Source organism: Coptis chinensis, chromosome 3 (assembly GCF_015680905.1).
Source record: "Coptis chinensis isolate HL-2020 chromosome 3, ASM1568090v1, whole genome shotgun sequence".
Taxonomy (NCBI): Eukaryota; Viridiplantae; Streptophyta; class Magnoliopsida; order Ranunculales; family Ranunculaceae; genus Coptis; species Coptis chinensis.
The window spans coordinates 21,022,478-21,050,278 of NC_141458.1; the positions used below are offsets into that span (position 1 = coordinate 21,022,478).

Here is a 27,801-nt window from a genome sequence, read left to right on the forward strand (position 1 = left end):
TAAATTTTTGCTTAATAATAATATGTTTTATCATTCTTTTTTTGATAGTGCTAAGTTAGTTATGAAAACATTGATACGCTCACTAATTGAGAAGCCTAAGCTAACTAACAAAGATGTGTTTGTTTTTATTTGTTGTGATGTTTGCTTGAAAGACTTGCAACCAAAACTTGAAAGTCAAAAAAACGAACAATGACAACTTATAGTGTGACTCAATAAATGCTGCTCTCGTTTGCTACTAACATCAATTTCGGTTTCATGCTTACTGCAAGTGAAAAGTGTTACACAAACATATACATAGTCACCTTGCATAGTTTTCTTTTTGGTCATTACGATTCAGAGTTGCACATTCTTTTTAGCATTACTACTCCATATATTGAATCTCCTCTGAGCTTTATACCTCAGTAGCTTAATTGGTTCGCACATTCTTTTTAGCATTATTGTTCCATATATTGAATTTCCTCTAAGCTTTATACCTTAGTAACTGAATTGGTTCACTGAACAAGCGACGTTTATGTAGTTTAGAAAATTGAAAAATAAATTAGGGCAATAAAAGATTTAAATTTTTTTATAACTGAATAGTTTTTGGGTTATACATGAAGCGGTTGATTTTCTAGTCTTAGTGTGCATCCCCTCCCTCATGATCATACTCATACGGAATGTTTGTAAGGATTTTTTATAGGTAATATCCAGGTGGATCCAACAAACATTTCACTACACGAAAAAAAAAAGTTAAAAAAAAATGAAATCCAATGAATATTAGTAGATATTCTACTTCTAAAAGTGTAGGAATTAGTAATTGAAACAAACAAATACCAAAAACCAAAAGTACAACACCAAAGATATATTGAGTATTGTGAAAGATTCTTGTAAAGACTTGTAAGAGACCAATGCCTATACTATGAAGGACCAATGATGCTTGTTAGCTTCCGTAATTGTGTTGTGACTTTCAGTGAGCTTCTGTCACACAATGATAAGTATGAATTTGGCCATCACATTTGTTAGAGCCATCTGATTACAACCTCCAAGCCTCTATTCAGCCTTTTGGTTAGCAGATTGAGCACTGTTTGAGTCTTTTTCAAACTTGCTGAAAAGATTATTAGGAAAAATGATGCTTCAAAAAATAGAAAAGAACAATTCCTTCAAACAAAAGGTAAAATAGAACATGCTTTGAAAGGTTTTCCAACCATGGCGTAAGAGGATATAATGACGTTTCGATTTGTCAATAGCTACGTACATTAAATTAAACCTATGTGTAAGATTGGTTACATATTTGAAGCATGTAGCTATAGCTTCAGAATGTTAAGGATTTTTTTTTTCATTTATGCGCCATGGTAGCCCACTAAAAACATATCCTGTCCATAGAAGATGTTATCAAAGAACTCAAGATTGAACTTTTGACACTACAGTAATTGATCTTAGTTAATGCTAAGAATTACAAATTATCGATGTGGTAAAGGTGAAACATTGTTTACCAATTAAATCACTGTAGTTTTCACAATGATTTGGTAGGCAAGCAACTTCATTATAAAACCTGCCTCGATTATTGTTTGCTACCACTAAATTTCTATTAAAAAAAGAGAAAGAAACCCAGTTGAACAACACTTTGGAGATCATCTTCCAAAAGGCTCATTAAATGAAGTCAAATCATGTTTACAAATTTCAAAAGTATTCTTGAAGCAGTTTGCTAGTATTGATTTGAGAGGAAATCAAATGAGTTTCAATCAAATGAATAACTTCCCAAATTCCAACATGGTGAGCCAACTCCATACTTATATTAAGGTGTAGTAGCGAAACTAATACTGCATGTAACTAAATAAACTGTAAGACAAACTTATGGACACAATTGAGAGTTATCAAACCTGTAAGAAATAAGATCGTTCAAACTTCAAAGTCCTTCCTGTTTTCCATGACTTGGGCACGATCAACTACGTAAGATCTATCTCCATCCAGCTCAAGCACTCTATCATGGGCTTCAACATTTGAGGGGGACCTGAAAAAGAAAACCGCGATTCCAAGAAGTTTAGAACTACTTGTTTGCTTTTCCCACTACACTGGATTGTATAAAATTTGAGGTGAGGTGATCGGAAAGTAACAACATGGTGTGCCTAAGAAATGGTGGGAAATATTAACAAAAGCTTCTGCACATGGATGGTGTATCTAATTGCCAAGCCAGATTATTTCACTTTATATTTTCACAATGTTACTATACTACTCAATAATAATTTTCTACACCTGCAAAAGAAAGGCAACAATATTTGCATACCAAGACGTCAACTTCCAATTGAACTCTTTCCCAATTTTGCACACACATAATTGAAGAATATAGTCCAGAATCAAGTTTGCATACTAAAATTTCCAAGACACACATTATATTATTTGCATGGAATGTATATGAATAAAGTCACCATGCTCTAATACCATTTATCTTGTCCAAATGTGTAGTCATATAAAAAATTGTACGTATGTTATTCTCTTAGAGCGATACATTATTCAGACAATACAATAATGAAGTGTCATAGTGCATAGGTAAGAAGCAAAATAGTGGATTCTACCTAAAGAAGTCTTGGTAGGTAAGTCTCCCATATTTTGGGTTTGAGGCGACATTGTCTTATGGTGTACTGGTTATATTCTTTCGGTGTATGGTTCCTGCTAGCAATTCATAGAATAGTGGATGTGAATGTGGTACATATATGCAAAACTTGGTTGCCTTCATAGTCATATTTGTATAAATAACTATTTAAGATTTCTTCACAGAAGAACAATTTGAGAGACTAATATTTGAGACGCAATGCAATTCAGAGTCATAAAATGAAGTTTGGAAAGAAGCATCTCAAGGTTTCCCAAACATAAATAAATCAGCGTAGTTGGAACAGATCTTACCTTATGTCACTTGAGTATCAACAATGTCCAATTCAACTAACCATCTGGCGAGCATCATCTCTCAATTGTGGTTCGGTACCACCAATCGACCGCATGGGTTTCCAACTCCCTTCCTGATACCTTCCTCGGTAATATGGATCACACAACACACCTGTTTTATAGATTGAATCATTCACTCAATTTCTTGACATGTGTTGTCTTCTTAACATAAGCAATACATATACATATATTCATAACAGTAACATATTATCAAACTGCAATGAACAATAAGTACTAAGTAACCTGCTGCAAGTTTTCCATAATGGGAACTTACCTATTAAATCAATATACCCACAATTCTACACAGCTTCAATTCCAATTAGCTTAATCAAAATGTAGTCATAAACTAAATTTTGTGATAATATTTCCCTTTGCCCACTATTGTGGTTAGGTACTTGGGGATTTTGACAACGCACCCCGAATGTAAGATGTTAAGGAAATGGACTTCTGAATAGCAAATGGTGTTATGATATGCCCAACTTATTGAGTGATGTCTCGAGGAAGCTACTCACAATTAGACTTTTGGCATGTAGCAGAGATTTAAAAAGAAATCAACATCATAGGTTGTATTGTCAACATTAAATTGCCAATTCCACAAACAATGAGCAAGCAAATCTTTGGAGTAAAGGAAGTTGAAGTTAACCATAACATACCTTTTTACGATGATCAAGTGGATACAATCCCGCGAAGAATCTTTAGGTGTTGAACTGCAAATCTCAGACCAAAAAAATTGATAGAAAGACACTGAGCCAAATTAATAAGTAAAAGTGAAAATTATAGCAAAAAATCACATAGCAAGAACCAAGAAACACTTTACGATTTGTATATAAGGTTATAAGCAATGGAAGTATCAAAAGTGTTCAAAGTTCAAACTTCAACTGCGAACCATTTAGCAAAGCAATCCAATAGAGAAAACCTAAGTAAAAACAATATAAGATTCAAAAGCAACATATAAAATAAATGAGAAGTACAAATGTACAATTAAGCAATATAAGGTCCCTTTTCTTTTTATACCTTTCGGTACAGGTTCAAATTATTCTCTTCCTAGTCCCTAACTATTTGTTCTTTGCAACTTATTCTCAAAAAGTTTATATATACAACTTCACTTAATCAATTTTAATAATAGATGACCAATTCAATGAATAGAAAATAATTCCTAAGATTCTAATAATCGTTGCTTACTTGAAGATCCAATTGATAAGCCATAAAAAGGAGCGAATGATTCCCCCTAATCCAATCAAATTTGAAGTGATCGATCAAGCGACCTAAGATCCTGTGCAATCAGTTTTTTCATAGTGATACAAAAGCATCATAGGCATTAGACAGTCTTTACAATTTAGATTTGGGGTCCAGATCACAACCTCATGTGCTTCAATTTCATTGTTTTCTTAGCAAAGTTCAGACACAGTGGCTCAGCACTGACTTTACTGCCCAAGTAGTCTGCCAAGACAACTTCATACCTTACCCTTATTCTAGCCTTAAACCCGATGCTACACATTGTTTCATGTCCTATATATATATATATATATATATATATATATATATATATATATATATATATATATATATATATATATATATATATTCATGTCCAGAATATATATATATATATGTGTGTGTGTGTGTGTGTGTGTGTTAGAAAAACCATTATGTGAGAATAAAGTAAAAACAGTGTATTAATTCATAAATACCCCTGAGATAATAGTATAACAAACAATAAAACTTGTAGAACAATAATAACAATAATAGCTAATTCATATGATTGTTGGTAATTTTCCTAGTTACCTTTAACTTTACTTAACTCGGTGAGCTATGAGCTTATACTCGCAGTCTCATACAAAGTCACTCCCTCTCTTTGTTTGAAAGAACAAAGGGCACTTTTCCAGGTTCCTTTTCTTCCATTACTGGAAGTACCTCAGAAGTACCTTAATTATATATATACCCTCTTTAACATCCATATATAGAAATATATTCTTCACGAATGATTTTTCGTGTTCCTTTAAAAGTAAGGTTCTTTCCATAACATTGCATCAATCATCGTTCCAAGTATTAAGCACCCTTCTACTAAATATACATAGCAGTCATCAGTCTACAAAACGATTTAATTTAAAATATAACCATTTCAGATGATGAAGTGGAGCAATGCAATTTACATCAAATGAACCTACATTTCTAACAATATAATATTAAAAACATTTTTTGGATATTTGGATAACCAATCAATAGCGCAAATATATCATTGGATACGGTTATTCTTTTATGTTTTCCAATAAAACAACAATGTATATCACGTCTCCTATTTTATCAAACATGTGAAGCACTAAAGAGAAGTGTTGACAGGCCTAAATGCGCAAAAAACACCAAAGCATAGAATATAGGTAGATTATTCAAACCGGTGCAACAACATGGTGCCCATGGTAAATATACTAAATGCACATGTAGAATAAATGTAGAACGGGTTTTTTTTTCCAGATTTTAGTCTAAAGAGGGCAGGCACTCAGCAAGGGGGTTCTTGCTTGGTCACAGAGGTTTGATTAAAGTGGGTTAGTTGTCTCTTTGATATGGACAGAAAGAAGAACATCCCAATTAACGATTAAATGAGATATTACCTGAGAGTAGTGGGGCAACCATTGTTCCTTCCTGGAGAATAGAAGAAAAAGGTCGAGCAAAGGGTTTTTCATTTCGACTTTCTTTTGGTTCTAATTAATACCTGTCTTTGATTGCTTTCATAGTTAGTTCATAAAAACTAACCAAATTTTCCCCTTCTCCAACCTAGTCCATTACTTCCCACCTGGAAAAATAAGAAATATGGTGAATCCAACGAAAAATTTATCTTTGCTTAGAGTTCAAATGTTCAATATTGAAAAAAATAAAAACCGATAGATGAATATTATGTATGTATGATGAAAACCCAACTTGTAGTTAACACATATAAAGGGAGTGAAATAAATTACCTTAGACCTGCATATAAAGGTAGTGGAATAGCTTAATCTTAGACCTTAAAATTCGTAAGTGACAATAGCATCTATAAACCCAATCAGCGGTGGTAGCATTCCTCAATAGTGCATACTCATGTAACCTTCCGCATGACAACCTTCCAGTTTCACTTAAAATCCTAATTCCTAATCATTAAAAAATAGGGCAAAAAAATCTTTAAAAAGAAAAAGATAGAGACCAAATAAATGAAGGCTCCAAACCGCTAATAGGCTCAATATCTGTTGAACTCCATATTGGTTCACAGTTCTAACATGCTACATTTTCAAAGTGTGAGAAATTTAATATGTACAAAACAAAACAAAAAAATTTGAAAAAGAAAAATCAAAGAAATATATACATACTGATTATTTCTTCAACAATTGTGTTGGTCCTGAACAAACAGTGTAACACAAAAACAAATCCTCACTGCCACGTACATCCTTTATAATTGAATATGTATAAATGCAGCTTGAGATATGATAACCATTCATGAATATACTAAGGGAAAAAAGGAAATATATCTAGCTAGAGTTTGTTAACCATTATTTGATCTTTTGTCCAGTGCTCATCAAGTCTTGTATACAAATTAAATATTAAGTTCCCCATATCCTTTGTAAGACCATTGTTGCACGTGTGATATGCCTTAGATACTTCTAACTGCTTTCAAGCTTGAAATAAGAAAATTTTGCTTAATATTAGTTTAAGCAAATATTAGTTTCAGGGTACATATATTTGCCACTGTCCCCATCAACACCAACCCAAATTACAGTATACCTTTTTACTGCTCCAATGTACTTCACTGTTTTTATTCTTCTTGGATCACCAAATGCAAGAAGTCTTTGATTGTCAATAATTGGATTCGGCAATCGGTTCTATCTTCTCTGAACTCATTTTTTCTCTATTATCTAAAATAATCGGATTATCATGTCTAAAGAATACTATATATTGCTTACCCAATTTATTCTCCAAATAAGTATCTATATGAACCCTTAAAGAGTACCTATTTACCGTCCGCTAGAGCAACTACAGTCGCAACTTACACATTAACCCACGGGAAAGCACCAAAACTGGTATAACTTTACATACATATACCTCGCCATATTTGTGTTAACTCCAAATGAAAAAATAGGCGCGTTATACACTTGTCTTGTGTATTCAAAGAAGCATGTGGCAATGCAAGTTCTGCACCCAACCCTTTTTCCTAAGCTTAACTATATATTTCAATTGTCGTTTTATCCCCACAATTTGAGCCACCATTTCTAAGCTTTTCAAACAATCTTCAAGTTTATCATAGTGATGGTGGCAAAAACATCAACGCAACTGTTAAGGCACCCAATACTTACCAAAAGTCAGGAGGCCCTCAATATTGTATTATATATGTTATCCTCACTTGTACAAAGTCTTCTTGGTATGTAATTACAACTTACAATGAGAAGGTCTCACAGGTAGGCATTTGGGTAAAAAAAAAGAACCCATAAACTAAAAAATGATAAAAAAAAATATGAACTACTCAACCAATTTAATGGGTATAGAGAAACTACTTGGGTATGGTCATTTTTCATGAAAAAACTAATTGAATGAGCAAAATAACTTAATAAGTTTGGGAAAAAATAAAACCGTGCATTGTAACAACTTGCTAACATGTTGTTATTCAATAATTTTGTTGAACATAATGTAACCTAATTGCCATCATCATAATTCTTAGCCATCATCTAACCGTATCCACTAATTAGAGAAATCAACTATCCACTAGATGGGATAAACCCCAATTATTTATTTAAAGCTAGTTGGCATCAAAACAGAGATCCCAAAACCAATGAGCAAAGAAAAAAAAAATATTGTAAGAGCAAGGAATAACTCATCAAGTTTGTAAGAGGATGCAAGAACTTACAATAATGAATCCGTATATATGTTGGTGTTAGCTTTTTGACTTCTCATAATTGAATAAAAAAATATCTTTAGAGATAATTTGGTGGGGTTCTTTATCGGAGTTGAATCCGATAAGTAAGGGGAGAAGAAGAAAATAAATCAATTCAAAACTTGAGAAAATATAATAAAATACTTGATTAGCTACAGAGCGGACAACGGTATATCCAAGTGCAAAATATTCTCAAATCAATTCAAAAATTGAGAAAGATCTATCATTCTTTCTTCATTTCATTTAATAAAAGTCGAATAGAGCAATATCATAAGGAGCTGCTACTGTTGGCAAAAGCCCGAGAGAAAGAGAGCTGATAGGACCAAGTTTGAGACAACAATATTAATGTGATTAAAATTATCGTTAGGAGCAAGAAAAATGATAGAATTCCAATAAGATGACTTAAATATAGATGATTAAATTACTTGAAGGAGCAAGAAAAAGGAAAAACATTCTAATCAATAGATATCAGAAGACAAAAAATAGCATTGTTATCCAACGCAAATACTTTTGAAGCATCACAACCATGCCTTGCTTTGGCAGTCCTAAACCAAAAGCTTAATTTTTCAGTGCATGCAACATCTACATACGCATTACTCGATTCATAGGATCCAAACAAAAGCATACAAAATCTTATGAGGTACAAAAGCATACAATGAAAGTAGTTAAAGAGAGAAAGCAGTACATCAGTACCGTTCAAGAGAAACTTTATGAGGTAATTGTACCCAGTGAGCTCGAACATAGATCCAAAATCTTATTCGCTCTGTAAAATACATCTTCGGTAGTAAAATACCATATGACAAATTTAATCTTTGGCAAGCTCATTCTCTCTCAAGTAGTCAAGTCTCTCTCTCTGAAAAATACCAAAACCCCTATCGCGAAACGTAGCTGACTTTTTTCTTCTTTTTTTATAGAGACAGAAATCTCCTCACTACTAATTCAACTCGTACATTACTATGACGGAAATTACTTCACTACTACAAACTTTTACACTAATACTATGTATTATTGGTACTACACATGTTATAGTACATGTAAACTACAACCAACTCAATGGAACCGACATAAGCAAAGTATCCCTTCAATCAGAAGCATTTGACTGATAAGTTCCTTTAATGTCTTGAAGAGCATTGACTTTGCAACAACGAATCCGACAATATCGTTATGTTTTAAACTCTAAATGCGGTGAGCTCTTGTAGGTTTTTCAAGAAAAAACAAAAAGATATCTTAATTATGTTGCCCAAATTATAAACCTAAATGGTTATTATCATCCCCGTCGAGTTCAAACATTATTATCCACTTACCACTTTTTATTGGGAAAACTATGTATGTAGGGTTGAATTGTCAGTATGCAATATCAACTAATAACTTAGTTCAATGTCTTCGCCATACAAATTATTGATTTTGTTTTCTACTTTTATTGTTGATGCTAATATGATTTTGAGAAAGAAAAGGGCGTAGAGTTATTGTTGAATAAGATGGAGTGATCGTTAGGGAGGCGAGAGAACAAAGAAAAGGTTTTCACTTTTGTTTATTAATTTGAGGAGGGCATAGTAATTAAATAATAAAAGGAGAAACTAACAAATCTAGGGAGGTGTTTAGAATTTTAATAAGTGACTATCGTTTCCAAGAACATATAATTAGTAATAGTAGGATTTAATGGCCCTCTTTATTATTTGAAGCCAAAAGTTTTGATATGGTCAAGTTATTTTATTAGTAGATGGTGAAGAAAATCCTTCTTAGCATGACACCATACAAAGGAGAAATCCAGCTTGCATCTTTGTAGGCTAATAGAGTGGGACCTAATTTTATGAGCAACAGTTGTTCATGGGCATACTTGATATTTGGCCAAAGACATTTGGGAGAAGATATGGAGTTATGTACTTATGTATATCTATCTAAATGGGATCCATTTCATATTTTAATTCCCATCAAATTCCAATTTAAAATTAAGCTCCACTCAAAATGCATCAAGCTTTACATGCTGTAGATCCCCGTGATTAAGCATGTAGCACCGATGGCTCTAGAGTTAATCCATACCCACTGTCAACCCACGACAAAAGTTATATGTGCCTACTTAAAAATGGCAGTGTACAAAGTTCTTTGAGAAGTGGAGGAAAATAGAAGAAACTTTACCTAACAGTTATTATACCCTTAAAAATATGGTAGAGGACCTTAACAACAATGGAATAGCTACAAACCACATGAAGGGCCCACTGCTAGACCCCATAGCTTACAACTTTATGCACTTCTTTCGGGCATGCTATTCTTTACTTTTTACTAAGGTAATATAAAAAAGTCGTTGAATTATACCTAATGGAGATTGATTACACGCTTGATCTGTGCTTATAATAGGATACTTTTTTATACTGTAGTATAGACCCAATATTAGCCTATTTTATCGTTTCTCTGATGATTCTAGAAAAATACCAGTTGGAGCAGCTAGATAGAAAAATTACAACTTTTTGACCAATGAGACACCTCTTTTTATCCGAGTTTCATAAAGATCTTAGCCCTAACACGATACTTTTTTATACCGTTAATGTGGTTAGGCTATAAATGGACCATGTGTCTTACCATCTGCTTTATCATATGTGGCACAGAAGATACTTTAAGCTACAAATGGTGTGTCTTACCATCTACTTTATCATATGTGGCACAGAAGATACTTTAAGCTATAAATGGAAGTATTTTAGAGTCACAGTTTACCTGCATGTCAGAGCCATAATTTGAAAATAGATCGATTGTAGAATCATAGAGACCAACTGATTCAAGTTGTTTTCTAGAGTTTAGTCTATTGAGCACGCTTTTCACTTCCTAATAAATGATATTGGCTAAAGATTAGGTGTGTATCTCAATTAGTAAAAATAAAATAAGAAAGTCCAACTTAATAGGCTAATTAAGAAGACAATGAGTGGCATATAAATAATTTGGACCGAGAAAAATTAAAGTTAGAAAACCACCATCCCAGAATTCTGTACGCAAAAAAACCACTTTGTTACATAATAATATAATATTATTTGGAGACCAAAACCAATTTTGGAGGTTTATAGAAATTGTTTAAAAATTCATTTGCACATATACACAGAAGGAATTAAAAACATTACTTATTAAGCTTGTAATGAGTTCTCATAAGATGGAAAAAAGAAAATCTATCATAAGCTTGACATAATGAGTTAGAAGAACAATAGTACAGGACATAATGAGTTTGACTTGTCTAGTCATCCCAACGAACCTGACATTCAATTATAAAGGGGCCAATAAACATAAATCTTAAGCGTGAACGAAATAACATAAGATAATAGAATCATATTATGAAGATCAATTTATGTATCAGAAAACAAAATGTACTTAAGTAATAACAATATCTAATTAGTTGTCTACTTAACTTTTCTTCACCTATATAGGCCAGAGCAGAAAACTTTACAATCCTTGAGCAATATAATAATAACTCATAGTAATACCATGTTTAAGGATGGAGATTTGGGGTTTTGAAGGAGGGCCAGGGAGCAAGGTCGCAAGGGATACTTTGTTAAACAAATTAACTATGAAAAAGATTTTGTAGGGGTTAATATTAGTTTCTCCATTCAAGAGATCTATTACTATTAGTATTTAATTTTCTATTGCTTCCAACTAAGTGCAAAAAATCATCATAATCTTAAAAGTGCGAGCTATATGATTTGATAAACATACAGACTAAATTAGGGTAGTAGAATTCATACCCCGATATTGTTGTGCTCCCATAACTTATGAACACCATAATCCACTGCTTGCACAAACCAACCAACGAACAAAATAAACAAATTATTTAATTAATTAATCACTTCTAGTTCACACCATTTTTTTTTGATAAGTGAATAAATAAACAAATTATTTAATTAATTAATCACTTCTAGTTCACACCATTATTTACCAGAGTCCAAATTATGTCACTGATTTATTTTTAAAAAATATGGATATGTACGTCATATTTTCAATATTTTCAATGTCAATCTCTGGAAATTTGCATGTTGTGTGAAATGTTTACAATAATCCCATGAACTATCTCATTTTCTGGAACTAAGTCACTAACATAGACCCATTGTTCATGCATTAATATGGATTTTGGGGTCATGATGCAACTCTTAAAAGGGAGTATAATTCTTAGGTCTTAACATTTTCTCTAAAGCAAGATAGGGACGAATATCAATATCTGATATGAATGAGACATAATTTGTCTTAGTATCATTGAGGATCTAGTGAGAGCATGCGACCTACCGGAAGACGCAAAATTAAGGATTCCTTAATGCTATCCTAAACATACACTTTTTGATTATCTTTATGTAAGTAATATCCAATGGATTTATAAACACGTTTAAATGGATCGAATAAAGAGTGTACTTGTTCCCCGGAGAAAGCGCTAGCAAGGATTGTAAAAAGCATATATATTTCCGAGATTTCCTCCAGGAACAATAACCCAATCAGGAACTTCCCAATCAAATTGCTCCAATATCTCAATAGCAACGGTTTTCTGCCTTTCAAGCCTCAAACTATTCAAAGAATTCGCAAGATATATGGGAACCTTAGTAGTTATCTCACGAACCAACTGCATGCACCCATCGAAATCTGTGTCTAGACTCAAAACCAATGCGCCATTCGAAATTGGCTGAACCAATTGGGCCAGTGAAATTTTATCAGCAGGAAGAAACATAATAGCAGGAATCCCCGCCGAAGCACAATAAGTAGCAAGCAACGTAGATGTGTCCCCAGTCGAAGCGCAAGCAACAACGACAATCTTGTTTGGATTTAATTTACGCATTCGGTTTACTTGACTAACCAAAACAGTCATGCCCAAGTACGTCCTTAAAACTGCCAGTATGACTAATCCCACAATTCTTGACCAACACTTCATTCATACCTAAATTCTCTTTACCAAACCTGACAGCCCAAAATGCATTAGTATTGCCTTCATACAAACTAACAATGTCATCGGCATCAATTTCAAGCAAGACCCATTCTTTGTATTTCCAAACACTTGATCCATAAGGCCAAGTAGTCTTCCCACGCGAGTTAAACAATGCCTTCCAATACTAGGCATCAAACTTCTTCAAAGCTTCTATATCGTGTTGCACATCCAGAAGCCTACCAGAAAGACTCTTATACTTGATGTCATCGAGTGAGTAAGACTCATTGCAAGAGGGATCGGCATTAAAGGGTACAAATCTGGCCAAGAAGCCATGGTTATCCGAAGAGATTGAGGGAGAAGCTCTCTCTCCCTCTCTCTAAATTGCATTGGTTCTCTTGTTTTTTCTCTCTTCTCTTTTTCTTATATGAAGAAAGGCTGTTGTGGTTTAAGGTGAGAAGAGTTTATGGTTTAAGAAATATTTCGATTGGTTTTCTGTTTGATTTGTTTGATATTTAGGATTTTTTTTTAGATTTTAGGGAGTTGTTTATAATTTTGACTTAAATTAAGGAGAAAGTAACAAATTTAGGGAGGTGTATAAATTAGAATTTGGAGAGGTCATAATAACATAAGAATAGATTAGGGAGATTTAAACAAACTTGGGGAGGTGTTACTAATTATTATTATATCTGATTTTGTAGGAGCCAATCATATTGGTCAGAGTGCAAAATAGAGCGATATGGAGGAGAGAGAATGAATGATATATATATATATATATATATATATATATATATATATATATATATATATATATATATATATATATATATATATATAGATAAGGACGCTCCAGTTAAACATAAAGTCGAAACGTAAAGTGTTTTTCGTCCTTATCAACTCCCATCCAAAACTATAGAATTCCTTTGATAGCTTAGATAATATTTCCAATACATAGGTTCCCATTTCTGAACATCAGATTGTTCCTTGCATTCCAAACTCCCCAAATAACATCATAAGGCAAAAGTCTCCACAATAGGCTAGTGAATCCATTATGTAAAGGAGGAGGTCATTCCTTGAAGGGGTGACAAACCAATTGAAAAGAGGAGACCGTGAATGGCGATAAGTGACTCCATACTTGAGTCGTGATAGAGCATTGATGGAAGAGGTGTAAAATTGTTTCCTCCCCATTCCTGCACATAGCACATCTATTTGGGATCAACATGTTGACTTTCATGGTTTTTATGTATGGAGAATAGAGATGGGAAGAGAATATAGATGATGGGTGTCGTTGGTCAAAACCACACAAGATCAAAACCTAAATATCTCTCAACGTGTAAATAATGAGTAGAGTATCGTTCCACTTCTAAATTGCAATAATTATGAAGGACGAGACTGGAAAAGGGAAACTAAACTATACTATACTATTAAAAATAAAAGAATGTATGAGAGGGAATTCAAGATAATCGAATCCACCAATACCTATGATTCATGACTTTTTGCTTCATGGTTGTTCTCACAAGTATATCAACTACAATTGGGAAATCAAGCGAGTGTTGATGCCCTTTTAGATGAAATGTAATTAACAATTATTTCTTATTTAAAGTTGTTCTTAGGCTGGGTGCAATGGCTCCCCATTCCCTCAAAAGTGGAGGGAGTGGCGGTGGTTTTTGCCCCTTATCTCCATAATACTCTCCATATATAGAGAGTAATATTGAGAAATATAGAGTGCATTCCACGTGAGTTGAAATGGCGTGGTTTGTAAAAACCCAAACGACGCCACTTGAAGTGGTGTGGAATGTATTTTTCAATTTCATACTGCGCCATTTGAAGCGGCGTGGTTTGTAAAATCCCAAACGGCGCCACTTGAAGTGGCGTGGAATGCATTTTATTTTATTTTTGTAATTTTGCGCTGGTTGAAGCGTAGAACATTGGACACCAAAATTGACTCCCCATCCTCAAAACACTGTTTTTTGGTGGAATGGGGATAGAGGGTGATGCACCATTGGACTCAGCCTTATGTTTATGATACTAGTATCTTATTTCCTTTTATGTAAACTCGGTCATCCATTCAATGTATTACCGAGAGCAACATCAAAGAGTACTTCCCAATTAGGCAGCCATTCAATGAATCACCACTTAAGGCAAACACAAAAAATACTTTTCCTAGGCAGCCACTCCTTGAGCTATCATTCTAGGGCAACACAAAGAATACTTCCTTAACTATAAAGAACTACGCTATTAAAAGAAAAATAAAGGACAATAGCAAGATATTACTATTACAAAACATAAACCATATTCTATAGTTTCATTATCTAGTGTACGACAATGTGACTAATAACTAAAAACATAAAGAACATACTTGATTGGTGAACACCATGAACTAAAAAAATCACTGAACCCTAAACATCGACTTCATCTCTTCCTTTGAAAGAAAAGATTAGCCTTCCATAAAGAAAAAATAACACGAAAAAAATAAATAAATAACATAAGACTAGAGAGATTAATTTATTAAGACTAGGGGCTAGTGAAAACCGAATTTTTTATTATTAACCTCTCTATGCCTCAAGCTCTGGAGAATAACTATAAAGAACTACGCTACTAGAAGAATAGTAAAGAATACTAGCATGATATTAATATTGCAAAACATAAACCCTATTACATAGTTTCATCCTCTGGTGTACGACAATATGACTAATAACTAAACATATAAAGAACATACTTGATTGGAGAACACCATAAACTAAGAGAATCACCGAACCCTAAACATCGACTTCATTTTCTCCCTTGAAAGAGAAGATTAGCCTTCCATGAATAAAGAATAACACAAAAAAAAATATAAAAAGAATAACATAAGACTAGATAGATTAATTTATTAAGACTAGGCTAGTGAAAACCGAATCTTTTATTATTAACCTCTCTTTGCCTCAAGTTCTGAAGACAAGAAGAATGAATGTGAATTTGCAATTACAACTAGCATTGAGGTTGCCCTTATATAGGGGTTACAATAAGCTCTAGAAACATCTAAAACATGGGTTTTTAGATCCAATTCCTATTACATATTGACCTCCTTCCGATTCCAAATTCTGTTTCTAAAAATAATGAAAAGGTGTAGTTATAGGTCGGTTTCATGTGCTTGGATGCACGGGCTAGTGTAATTCCATGCGATGGGGTTGTTTTTCTCTTTTTGCTCCATCTTTTACTCTTTCTTTGCGGGTTTTGGTCCAAGTAACGGGTCCATTTGCCTTGGCTTCCAAATAAGCTTTAAAGCAGGTCCAAGTCCTATCTTTTCATAGCTTTAGAACCTTGGGCTTTCTCCATAATTATCCATGAGCTCCCATGTGATCTTTAATGCTTCAAATTGCTCTTTTTTGCCTCTTTAACTCTAATATATTACAAAACTCTTTTTTTCACCTATAAAGTCATATAATTGAGGGTTAAAATATATTTTTTGAACACTTATCACATGCCTCTAGAGATTATAAGTTCTTAACCGTCAGAATTCTTCCCCATAAGGTGCACCAGAAGAAAAACTTAATTTTAGATGGAACCTTAACTTTCCAAACGATCTCATGTGAGAACAGAGAAGTAATCTGAAGACCATTTCTACTAGTTTTAACTAGTTTTCACCATTTTTTACTACACAGTTGTATCCGTTTTTCTCTTAGACCAAGTCTGTAGCCACATGACTTTCACTCTTTTTTTTTAGGATAATACCAAAATAAATCATTAAATTCTAATAGAAGCAAGTAAGGCAAAAATAAAGGCATTTTAATTGAGTAAAACTGAGTCCCACGACTCGAACCCATATAAAAATGCGAGATTGAATCAATCGTTCAAAAATCTCATTACCTTTGTAAGGGACTGATATTCTCATTTAGGAATATCAAGCACGTCTCCATTATAGCGGAAATACCATACCAACGTCTGACTTCGTTCCCCGAACTGCCTTCAGAGCAACCTACATCATTAGCTCACACACTTGAGCTATGAGATCGCTCCAGAACAGATCAACTCGCACATCCTCACACAGAGCATTCTATCTCATGACACAACCTATCTTCTAGAAGCAATCATTGTCAAAGCCGTACTTACACATTCCATTACCGCAAATTACGAACCACTATAACTACTCCCCATCATTACATAATTCCTACCAACACCATTCCAACACTCCTTCTCAATCTCAACCATACATTTGTGTTTGCCAGTACACGTGTTGGATAGATCTCCATGTTCATTAGTTATAAATACCCCCGACATGAACTACACCAGACCTGATTCTACTCTCCCCCAGAAGTGAGAGATAGATACGTAGGCAGTTCGCTCAATAATGAACTCGGTCTTTCCCATTTCCAAACCCGTTCTCCCCTTAATTACATTTGTTAGGTGAAACTAAATCACACCTTTATATTGGCACCGTCTGTGGTCTCGATTTCTTGAGAAACCACTTTACAAAAACAAAAATACTCAAGCCCACAAAGCATGGCAAGCCTCGAAGCTCAAATCCAGGGCTTAGCAAGTCAATTAGGTACAATGAATGAGCACATCACCCTGCTCAGTCAGGAGAATGTTGCTTTGAAAGCACAAGTGGACGCGCAAACTCCACCTAGTGCTTTAGCAGAAGACGGTATCAACGAAGTCAATCAGAAGATTCATGAGATGTCACAAAGAATAGACCAGAGCGCAGTCAAGAAGGATGCCACCCAGATCGTTCAGAAGATGCTAAAGACGTACTACACATCCCCTTTCACTATTGAGGTACTCAGTAAACCTTACCCTCCAAATTTCGTCCAACCAAACTTCGCAATGTACGATGGCAGCATGTGTCCAGGTCAACACGTAGCTCGCTACATTCAAAGCCTCGCACTCTATAGTGCCCAAGAGTTCGATCATCTCCATTGTCGTCTGTTTCCTGCCAGCCTGCAAGATGGCGCTCTCGATTGGTTCGTTTCACTCGAGCTAGTCTCGATAAAGAACTTCGCGAATCTCACCGACCTATTCGCTAGCCAGTACGTCCACAATAGGCGTAAGAAAGCAGATCTAGATTCACTTTTTCAGCTCTCACTCGGCGAAGATGAAACCATCCGCGCCTTCTTAGGTCGGTTCAAAACCGAACTACTTGGCATGGAAAGCAACCTCAAAGAGTCATTTTCCATATTGGCATTCTCCAACGCCTACAGTGTGCACAACACAGCGCTCTCCAGATTGCTCATGAAAGAATGTCCAGAAACTTTGTCTGAGTTGTATGCTCGAGTAGACAAATATATCAAGTTGCAAGAAGGCCTGAAATGTCAAAGCCTCATAGAAGACCAAGAAATGGTAGTGATCTCCGATGATGCCCCACCTTCAAAAAAGCGACCTAGACAACAAGGAAAGAAGTCTGGAAACAGAGCGAACAATAGCCGTGAGTTCGTTGTACTCACCTGATCTCCCAGTTACATACTGGAAAAGATCAAGAAAGCTGCCTATTACCGATCCAACGTGCGGCAGCCAGAAGATCGACCTGGCAAGCTTTACTGTGCCTTCCACCGAACAAAATGTCATGAGACCGATGAGTGCTGGGGGCTCAAGCATTACCTCCAAGACCTCATCGAGTTAGGACATATCAAGCATTATACCAATATCGTTGATGACAACCAAAGCTATAAGCTCATGGCTCACAGAGAGCGTAGTAGATCTCCAGCTCGCCATAATCGCCATAGTGTCCAAGCTAGCTCCCGTAGCAAAGGACACCCTAGCTACCATTCCCGTCATGAACGCCGTCAACACTCGTCAGACAGAGATAACGACAGAACGATACACATGATCACGTTCTAGGATGATTCTGTTACATCCTCTAGAGAAAAAAAGAGGTGCATAGGCGCTCTCCAAGAAGTCTACCAATTCTGTTCACAGGTTACCCTGCCCCACGCAGTTCAGGTGATATAACTTTCACAGAGGCCGACCTCAACAAGGTTTGCCTCCCTCATATATAATGATGCTTTAGTTGTCCATGTCAAAATCAGCGAATGGACAGTCAAACGTGTCCTGATAGATCCTAGTAGTTCGTGTGACATCTTGTTCTATCATACCATCAAAGAGATGAACTTGCCCAAATCGGTCTTCATAGATCCAATAGCCCTTTTCTATGGGTTCAATGGCTCTCGAGCCGACCCAATTGGTGACATAATACTCCTAGTCTCCGTTGGATCCAGGGAGGACAAAGTCAGCTTCAACACGCGTTTCAGCGTTCTACACATTCACTCGTCCTACAATGCCATCCTAGGACGGCGCTAGATCCACCAAATGCAAGCTATACCATCAACACTATATCAGGTACTCCACTTTCCTGGCCCTAGGGGTATGATGAAGTTTCAAAGCAATCAGCTCGAGGCTTATCACTGCAATCAGATCCTCTCAACGAGCAAGTCCGCTGGTCCTTCTGTCAGCACTAAGAGCGAGCCCACCAGCTACACGATGGCCAAAGATTTAATCGTTAAGGTCAAATCCAAAGTACCAAAGTAGAACGCTGGGGGCTTTATCAAAAAAGTCAATCCACTAGTCACGATCCCAGAGGTCGTCCCAACTCCTGTTAGTCTACCAGTCAAGATCCCAGAGGTCGTCCCATCTCCTGTTACTCCACCAGTCAAGATCCTAGAAGTCGCACCAGCCCCTGTTGTCATGACCACAGAGGTCGCATCAACCCCTGTTGTCGTAACCACAGAGGTCGCTCCAACTCCCATGGCCAAGATCTCCACTCCTTAGATCGATAAAGCAGCACCCGCGACCAGCTCCACGGAGGTCGCTTCGAACTCTAAAGCACCAGTTCAAACTGAAGAAAAGGAGCGAGTGAACCTAGGGACTGAAGATGATCCCAAGTTTGTCTATGTAGGGGCTAACCTTGACCCACACTCAAAGTACAACTTGTAAACTTTTTGTCATTGAATAAAGACGTTTTTACTTGGTCGTACATCGATGTGCCTAGTATCGATCCTAATGTTGCATGTCATAGATTAAATGTCAACCCTAATGCTAGATCAGTTTGACAGCGACCTAAGAAGCTATCCCTGAGATTTCAAAAAGCAATCAATGATGAGATCGACAAACTCAAACAAGTCAGCTTCATTTGGATGGTCGATTACCCAGAGTGGATCGCTAACATAGTAGCAGTCTCAAAAAAGAACAGCATAGTTTGCCTCTGCGTCGACTTCACCAATGTCAACCAGGAAATACCTAAAGATAGTTTCCCCTTACCTAGAATTGACCGACTTGTGGACTAGACTTGTGGCCATGAGCTCTTGTCATTTATAGATGCATACAGTGAGTACAACCAGATCCCACTCGCTGAAGAAGATCAAGAGAAAACTTCATTCATCACAAAATAGGGAATCTACTGCAACAATGTCCTCCCGTTCGACCTCAAGAACGCAGAAGTGATGTACTAGTGGCTTGTCACTGACATGTTCTAGAACATGTTGGGGGACACCATGGAAGTCTATATCGATGAGATGGTGGTCAAGAGCAAGAAAGCGGTTGACCAGCTCACTCACCTTGAGCAGGCGTTCTCCAGATTACGCCGAACTCAGATGAAGCTAAATCCCAAAAAATGCCTTTTTAGAGTGTCCTCCGAGAAGTTTCTTGGGTATCAAGTATCACAACGAGGGATCGAGGCCAATCCAGACTAGATCCGAGCATTCTTGGAAATGCCGGATCCAAAGACAAAGAAGCAAATACATAAACTATTAGGAACGGTTGCAGCGCTCAACCGATTCATATCAAGGGCGTCAGACAAATGCCAACCTTTCTTGCAGCTTCTAAAAAAAGGAGAACAGTTCTCATGGAGCAACCAATGCCACCAAGCGTTCTCTACTCTCAAAGAATACTTGACAACACCGCCCGTCCTAGCAAAACCAACAGATGGTGAAACGTTGGGGCTTTATCTTGCGGTGTCAGACTTTGCTATCAGTTCAGTTCTCTTCAAGGAAGACAACAACTTAGAGAAGCCGATCTACTTCACAAGTAAGACATTAACACAAGCTGAAAAGAACTACTCTTACATTGAAAGAGCAGTACTTGCATTGCTATACTCTGTAAGGAAGTTCAGGCCTTATTTTCAAGAACATCCAATCAAAGTACTCACTGACCTCCCACCAAAGAAGATCCTTCTTAAAGAAAACAAGACAACTCGCATGGCAATATGGGCACAAGAGCTCGAGGAACATCACATCGAGTTTGTCCCGCGCACTTCTCAAAAAGGACAAGTCGTTGCAGATTTTCTAGTAGATTTTCCTGGTGACGACCTGAATTAGGAACCAGAAATAGACATCCCATCCATTAAAAAATAGGACAAGTCCATTTGGTCACTCTTTGTGGATGGTTCTAACAACCCCGGAGGAAGTGGAATCGGAGTTATAACACCCCGTGTTTTTATTATTTTATTTTCCTAAGAATAATAATAATAATAAAGATAATAATAATGAAATAGATAAAACAGATATAGGATATCCAGCAGTTACGGATAAAAGCCCGTAGGTAAATAGATAAGTGTTGTCCTTGTTTTTCGGTGAGTTTTCTCACGTAGAGTTTCTGAGGGAAAAACACAACGAGAGTTTTAGAAAAAAAAAAAAAAAGAGAGTTTTACTGAAAAGGTTTTGAATGAGGAAGATAGTCTTTTCACACGACAGTCGACATCGATCTTTCGGGGTATCGCTTTCGGGAAGCTGTTTGGTTTTAAAAACTGTGAGTAGTCTGAAAACGTTTATTTTGTTTAATTATGTGTTTCTGCTAAACATATTCAATAATATTGTTTTACATATTCGAGATATTATAAACTCTGTAATGGTGCCGACGGATACAAAACTTTGAAATAATTCTGTAAATAAAACTATGAAAATTTTAGCATTTAAACTGTCGAAGTCTGGACACCGGTGGTTAATGGCGTCGCCATCATCACCAAACCGTCCCTTTTATTTTTGTGTTTGAAGTATGTTTTTATTTGATTTGTGGTGATGTTGAATCAATAAACCGTGAAAACAGTTTGTTCATGGCGTCCCCTGTCCTATTGTTATGAGTTGAACTCGTATTGCTATGGTGAAGATGGGTTTATGCTTGGTTGTTGAGAAGTGTTGGATAGGTGTTTGGACGTTTGGATGAGGGTTGTTGGGAGCTGGAGATAAGTGTTAATGGCTGCGGGATCGCCCCGACTATGAGGAGAAATATAGATTTGAATCTAGATGTTGAGTATTTTGTTTTGTAGTTGTTGGGTTGAATGTTAAATTGGGTGGAGCTGTTAAAGCTTGAAGCTTTGAACAAGCTTTAATGGAGGGCGAATCCAGATCTAGTTTGGATGAGGATAATTGATCTAATGATTTGAAGTTTTTGCTTTTATTAAATGTTGTTGGTTTTTGATGGGGAGTATTTTTGGTTAGGTTTGGAGGATGGTGGTGGTCGGAAATCGAACTGATTGGTGGAGGAGCAATAATGGCGTCAAATCGAGATTGTCACTGTATAAGAGAATCACGAATTGTTGGTACAGGTACATGGGGTTTTTCTCCATGAACCAAACCGCTGGGTTCATTGTGGAGATGGATGGCCGGTGGTGGCTGGTGTGATGGTGGTAGCGCTGGTGAGGGAGGAAGAAGATGAACAGTGCATTTTTGTTTGTATTTGGGCTTGGGCCCAATCGTGGTGGGCTTATGGGTTTTAGTTTAGATTTTCAAATTTTGATTTTTGTATTAGACTTTGGGCCTTTGACTTTGGGCTTTTGGGTTAGAGGAGTTTGGGGTTGGTTGACTGCTGTTGACCCTTGGCAGGTCGACTTTGACTTTGACCAGAGTTGACTTTTGACCATGGTTGACTTTGACCAGTTGACCCAATTTGACTTTTTAACTCGGATTATGATTTGGGTTATTAGGATAGGTCTAGGGCTATTAGCATGCTTGGCTGTAGGCTAAGACCGTTATATATACGTGTGTATGTGTATTAACTACTATGTGATATTTCAGTTTTTATGTTATACAACGCTATGACACTTAGACATCGGTATATTAATAACGCGTAACCAAAAATACATGAATCAAGATACTCCTTTGTTCTCTGAAATAATATATGCAATAAAGTTCAATAATGCGTAAACAAATTTACCGCACTCTTTTAGAACTCTCCACGCCTCAAGTTTTGGAAATTTAGTTTTATGACTGTTGATGTCATATGTTAGGTGGGCATTTATTGAATGTGCCATAAATGGCCCATTAGCGTTATATATTGGGTATTCATTGACTGTGCCATGAATGACCCGGGTATTCATTGAATGTGCCATGAATTACCAGACTCTTTGGACTGCCCTAGAGAGGAACTAAGGTATTCGCCTTGCGGGTTAGTTGTATTCTTTGATTATGCGAGTGTTTGTGTTACTTTTGAATACCTAATATAATATCTACATATGTTATATAGAAGTTCTAACTTTGTTTTGCAGGAGGGTAGGACTTAATAACATTTTGTACAGGGACGCGGTCCTACCCTTATACAGCAGTGGATATCGGTAAGTTTTAATTCAATGAGTTAGATTTTAAAACGAGTTATTAGAATGAGTTAATCTAATGGAAGTTTTGCTTGGGGAAGAAACTATGCCGGTTGAAATGACGGAACTACCTGTCTTCCAAGCTGAGAATGATTAAGTTATGGGAAAATATAACGTGATTGTTTGGATAATTAAAGTATGATAATGGTTTTATGTAGTTAGTCTACTCATACCAGCAAATTCCATTTTGCTAACCCATGTTTGCTTTGTTTTGGCAACGTGAGTGTGTTCTTGGGAACATAGGTGGAAGGCAGTGGAACTGCGACGTGTGAATTGGATTCTTGCCCGGAGCAGTCCGTTAGTTTTGTTAGGTCTGTTTTTTTTTTAAATGATGTAATAACGTAGTTATATTTTCAGTATGACATGAAAATACGATGTTGAAGACCTGTTATTCTTAGAGTGGTTTGATGTTTTATTGGGATGGAAGATAGACTTTTTTTATAAAGTAATAAAGAGAATTTTGGAGATTATTTTTGTTGTTAAGATTCTTTTATGATGTGGGTTTTCGGTTTTGGCATGTCTAGTATCCACCCCGTCATAGCTTGGGTTTTTAGACAATTGAATATAGTGATGTTTGAGATATTTATATTTCAAATATTCATTTTTTTAATTGTTTAGAAAATCGGGGTGTGACAAGAGTCATCTTAGTATTCCCAGATGGAACTATGGTTGAGAAATTAGTTCTCATTGACTTCGCGACCTCTAACAACGAGGCAGAGTACGAGGCACTAATCATGGGACTCAGAATAGCGCTACAACTCGGTGTACAAGAACTTCAAGTTTTTAGTGACTCGCAACTGGTTGTTCGCCTGATTGTTAAAGAGTACACTACCTATGAAGGTAACCTTTCTAAATACCTTTAAGTTGTTTATCAGTTACTTCCTTCTTTTAAGAAAGCCACCATTCATCACTTCTTGCATGACGAGAACTGTCATGCGGACAATTTAGCTTATTTGGTTACTCAAACACCGAACTACGCCCCTAGACAATTACTCATCGAAGTAATTGACCGACCTGCTTACCAAACTGAACACATCCTGGAAATCAGTGACCTGTGCCTACTCTCTGACAGTCAGATGAGTCAAACATGGATGCAGCCCATCATAGAATACATCCAACATGGTACAATCCCAGAAGAACGTACCAAAGCCAGACAAGTTCAATATCAGGCACGTCGTTACTACTTAATCAACAACAAACTATTTAGAAAGTCTGCTGGCGGACCTCACTTGAGGTGCATAAGCCCAGAACAAGGTCAGTTGATTTTTACAGAAATCCATGAGGGCGAATGCGGGAATTATGCTGGTGGTCGCTCCTTAGCTCACAAAGCGATCTCCCAAGGGTACTTTTGGCCACGAATGTAGGTCGATGCCAAAAAGTACATACTTAAATGCGTCAAATGCCAGACTTTTGGCCACAATATCATCCAACTAGCTCGCAAGTTAATCAACATCGCCAGCCCTTAGCCATTTAACATGTGGGGCTTAGATATCATGGGACCATTCATCCCATAAAAAAGCACTGGCTTTCGGTTCGTCTTGGCCGTAATTGACTACTTTACCAAGTGGGTCGAAGCAATCCCCTTAGCTCATGTCAAAGAGTCACACGTCAAAAATTTCATCTGGACACACATCATCACTAGATTTGGCTTGCCACACACATTGGTGATGGACAACGGTTCCCAGTTCAAGGGAAAAAACAGTCAAGGAGTTTCTGACCAGTATGCCCAGAGCAATGGCCAAGCAGAGGCTAGCAACAAAGCAAATCTAGAAAATTTGAAGAAGAATATCGAAAAGAACAAAAGCCAATGCCCGAATCAGTTGGAAAACATCTTATGGGCTCACCGAACAACAACTCGCTCTAGCACAGGTGAGTCGCCATTTTCACTATGCTATGGCACGGAGGTCGTTATTCCTATTAAACTGACAGTCACAACGACCCGGTCAGAACTCGTCAAATCTAGGCAGAATGACTCTGTCCTAGCTCGAGAGGTCGACTTACTGGAAAAATCCCGTGACCTAGCAGCCATCAGAGTAGCAACTTATCATCAGACTCTAAAAAAGTCATACAATAAGCGAGTCAATCCTTGATCCTTTCAACCTGGTGACCTAGTTCTGAAAAAGACTCAAGATGACTCTAAGCTAGCACCAACATGGGAGGGTCGGTACATAGTGGAACGTGTCGTCGGCAATGGAGCGTACTAGAACAAGACCCAAAAGAGGAAACCATTACCACGTCTTTGGAACACTTATTTTCTAAAGAAATTTTATTAATAAAAGTGTAATGTGTTGCAATCTATATTTCTATTTACTGCAAAATTAGGTATACTTTACTTATATTTCTTATCACAACCTACTCCATTCAAGTTCACCAATAGACATGGAACTCATGCTGAAAGAGCCACCCACACATGCGAGCCACAAACACTCTCTTAAGCTAACATGCTCTACGCGAGCAACACGCTTTCTTAAGCTAACACGCTCTCCGCGAGCAACACGCTTTCTTAAGCTAACATGCTCTTCGTGAGCAACACGTTTTCTTAAGCTAACACGCTCTCCACGAGCAACACGCTTTCTTAAGTTAACACACTCTCCGCGAGCAACACGCTTTCTTAAGCTAACACGCTCTCCGCAAGCAACACGCTTTCTTAAGCTAGCACGCTCACTCGAGCTACCAGGCTCCATAGCCTCTACAGTTCTTACTAGTTGACGACCTACAACTCTAGGCTCAACTTAGCGAGAATGCTCCCTATGAGCAGAACGCTTCCTTAAGCAAACTCTTATGCTTCTTAGCCTTTACATGCCTGATTTATTGTAGACCTACAACTCTAGGCTGCAACGAGAAAATGACAAATCATATGTACAAACAGATGGACATAAGTAAACTATATGCATTCCATAGTATCCATAATTTGAACTGCCAGACCAAACTCAGGAAACCAGTTCATAAATCCACCGATCTGCTAAGTTTACCCAGAAATCCATATCGGTCTACTTACAACTTTTGAAAATAATGAACTGCCACTTATGTGGAAACCAGTTCATTCTGTAACTGTAAGGCAAGGCAAACTGCCCAGGCAAGCCTGAGAAACTAGTTCTATAGTTTAACTCTCTTACAAAGATGAGAACAGCCGAAACATTCAAATATTTCATAACTTACTTCCAAGAAGGCAAATCCAGCACTCACAGTTAAGCATCAGCAATAATGTGTTTATCAGTAGGAGCGGCACTGGTTGAAGGAGCATTACTCGCATCTCTTGGTACAACAAGTGCAGCTGTACTCATAACCCCACGATCTTGCTCCTCCTTTAGCTCAAAGTACGTTTCCTCCAACATGGCATATTCTTCACATACTCGATCATATACTCCCTGTGCTTTTCGTGCAACGCCTTGACAATGCTTGGCATACTCAGTCACTACAGCCAGCTTCTCCTGCAGGTTGATCATGGAGCTAACCAGAACCGACCTCTCATCTAACGCGTCTTGATGTTTTTTCGTCACTGCCTTCAACTTCTTCTTATCAGCCTCCCATGCAGCTCGCACCCTCACCAGCTCTTCCTTGGCCTTGCTCACATCGCTTTTGCCATTATCAGTACATTAGACGGTATTCTTTAACTTATCATACCCAGCAAGGAACTACAAATAGAACATCAATAATGTTATATTCGACAACAAGGCAACAAGAAACCATGACAAATAAAGAGCTCACCAAACAACATGCCATGTCCATGGTCTTCAGAGTCGTCTCTAGGTTTTCATCTTCAAGCTCTGCCTTATCGCCATCCAACATAATCCCTTCCAGAATGCAGGTCGCTATGGGTGCCAAGTGGAAGTTATAGTCAGAACGTTTCACCATACGTTTCTTTCCTGTCTTCCCAGTGTAGAAGAACTCGCTCTCCAGATCGCCAATACGCCTTGTAGAACTCTCACCAGTAGCACTCTGTCCTCGACCCAACACGCCGCGGTCCTTCGTGTTCAGGTCATTACCATCTCCACGACTAGGGGACCTAAACATTATACCTCCAGGTCGCTCGCGCGAACCAGCAACAGCGACCCTCCACCTTGGACCGTTTGGCGTTTCTCAAACCAGAAGCAACAACTTTACGCTTGCCATGGTCACACCGGCGATGAGGCATGAACTCAATATCTTCCATCACAAGGGGAGAGGCTTCCCTCACCACTCTATCGTCAGCAACACTTCCACATCGCCTGGCCATAGTATATTCTACAAAATACCCAACGTTCAGTGAACTAACATAAAAGCAAAACTTTCTTATTCAAAAGGAAGGGAAAACAATGAAATAACTTACCTGCAACGAGCAAATAGCAGAGACAAGTACCTTGCAGAACAGCTTGAAGAAGAGGTAGAGCAAATACCTTTGAACTTCTAGCAACAGTTCTTCTTATGTTCAAGTAACGTACCTTCCCAAGGCACATTATAATTACATCGAGACGCCAAATGTCAGGCCACCTGGCAACAATCATTGTGTATCTCCAACCGTTCATTTTCCCACACGTGCCACGCACGCGCTAAATGGAGAACGCTTCA

General features: G+C 37.1%; 1 pseudogene; it reads right to left on the reverse strand.

The window, feature by feature from the left end:
• Nucleotides 1-12,212: 12,212 nt before the first annotated feature.
• Nucleotides 12,213-16,013, reverse strand: LOC147508567 (threonine synthase 2, chloroplastic-like; annotated as a pseudogene).
• Between the last annotated feature and the right edge of the window lie 11,788 nt (nt 16,014-27,801).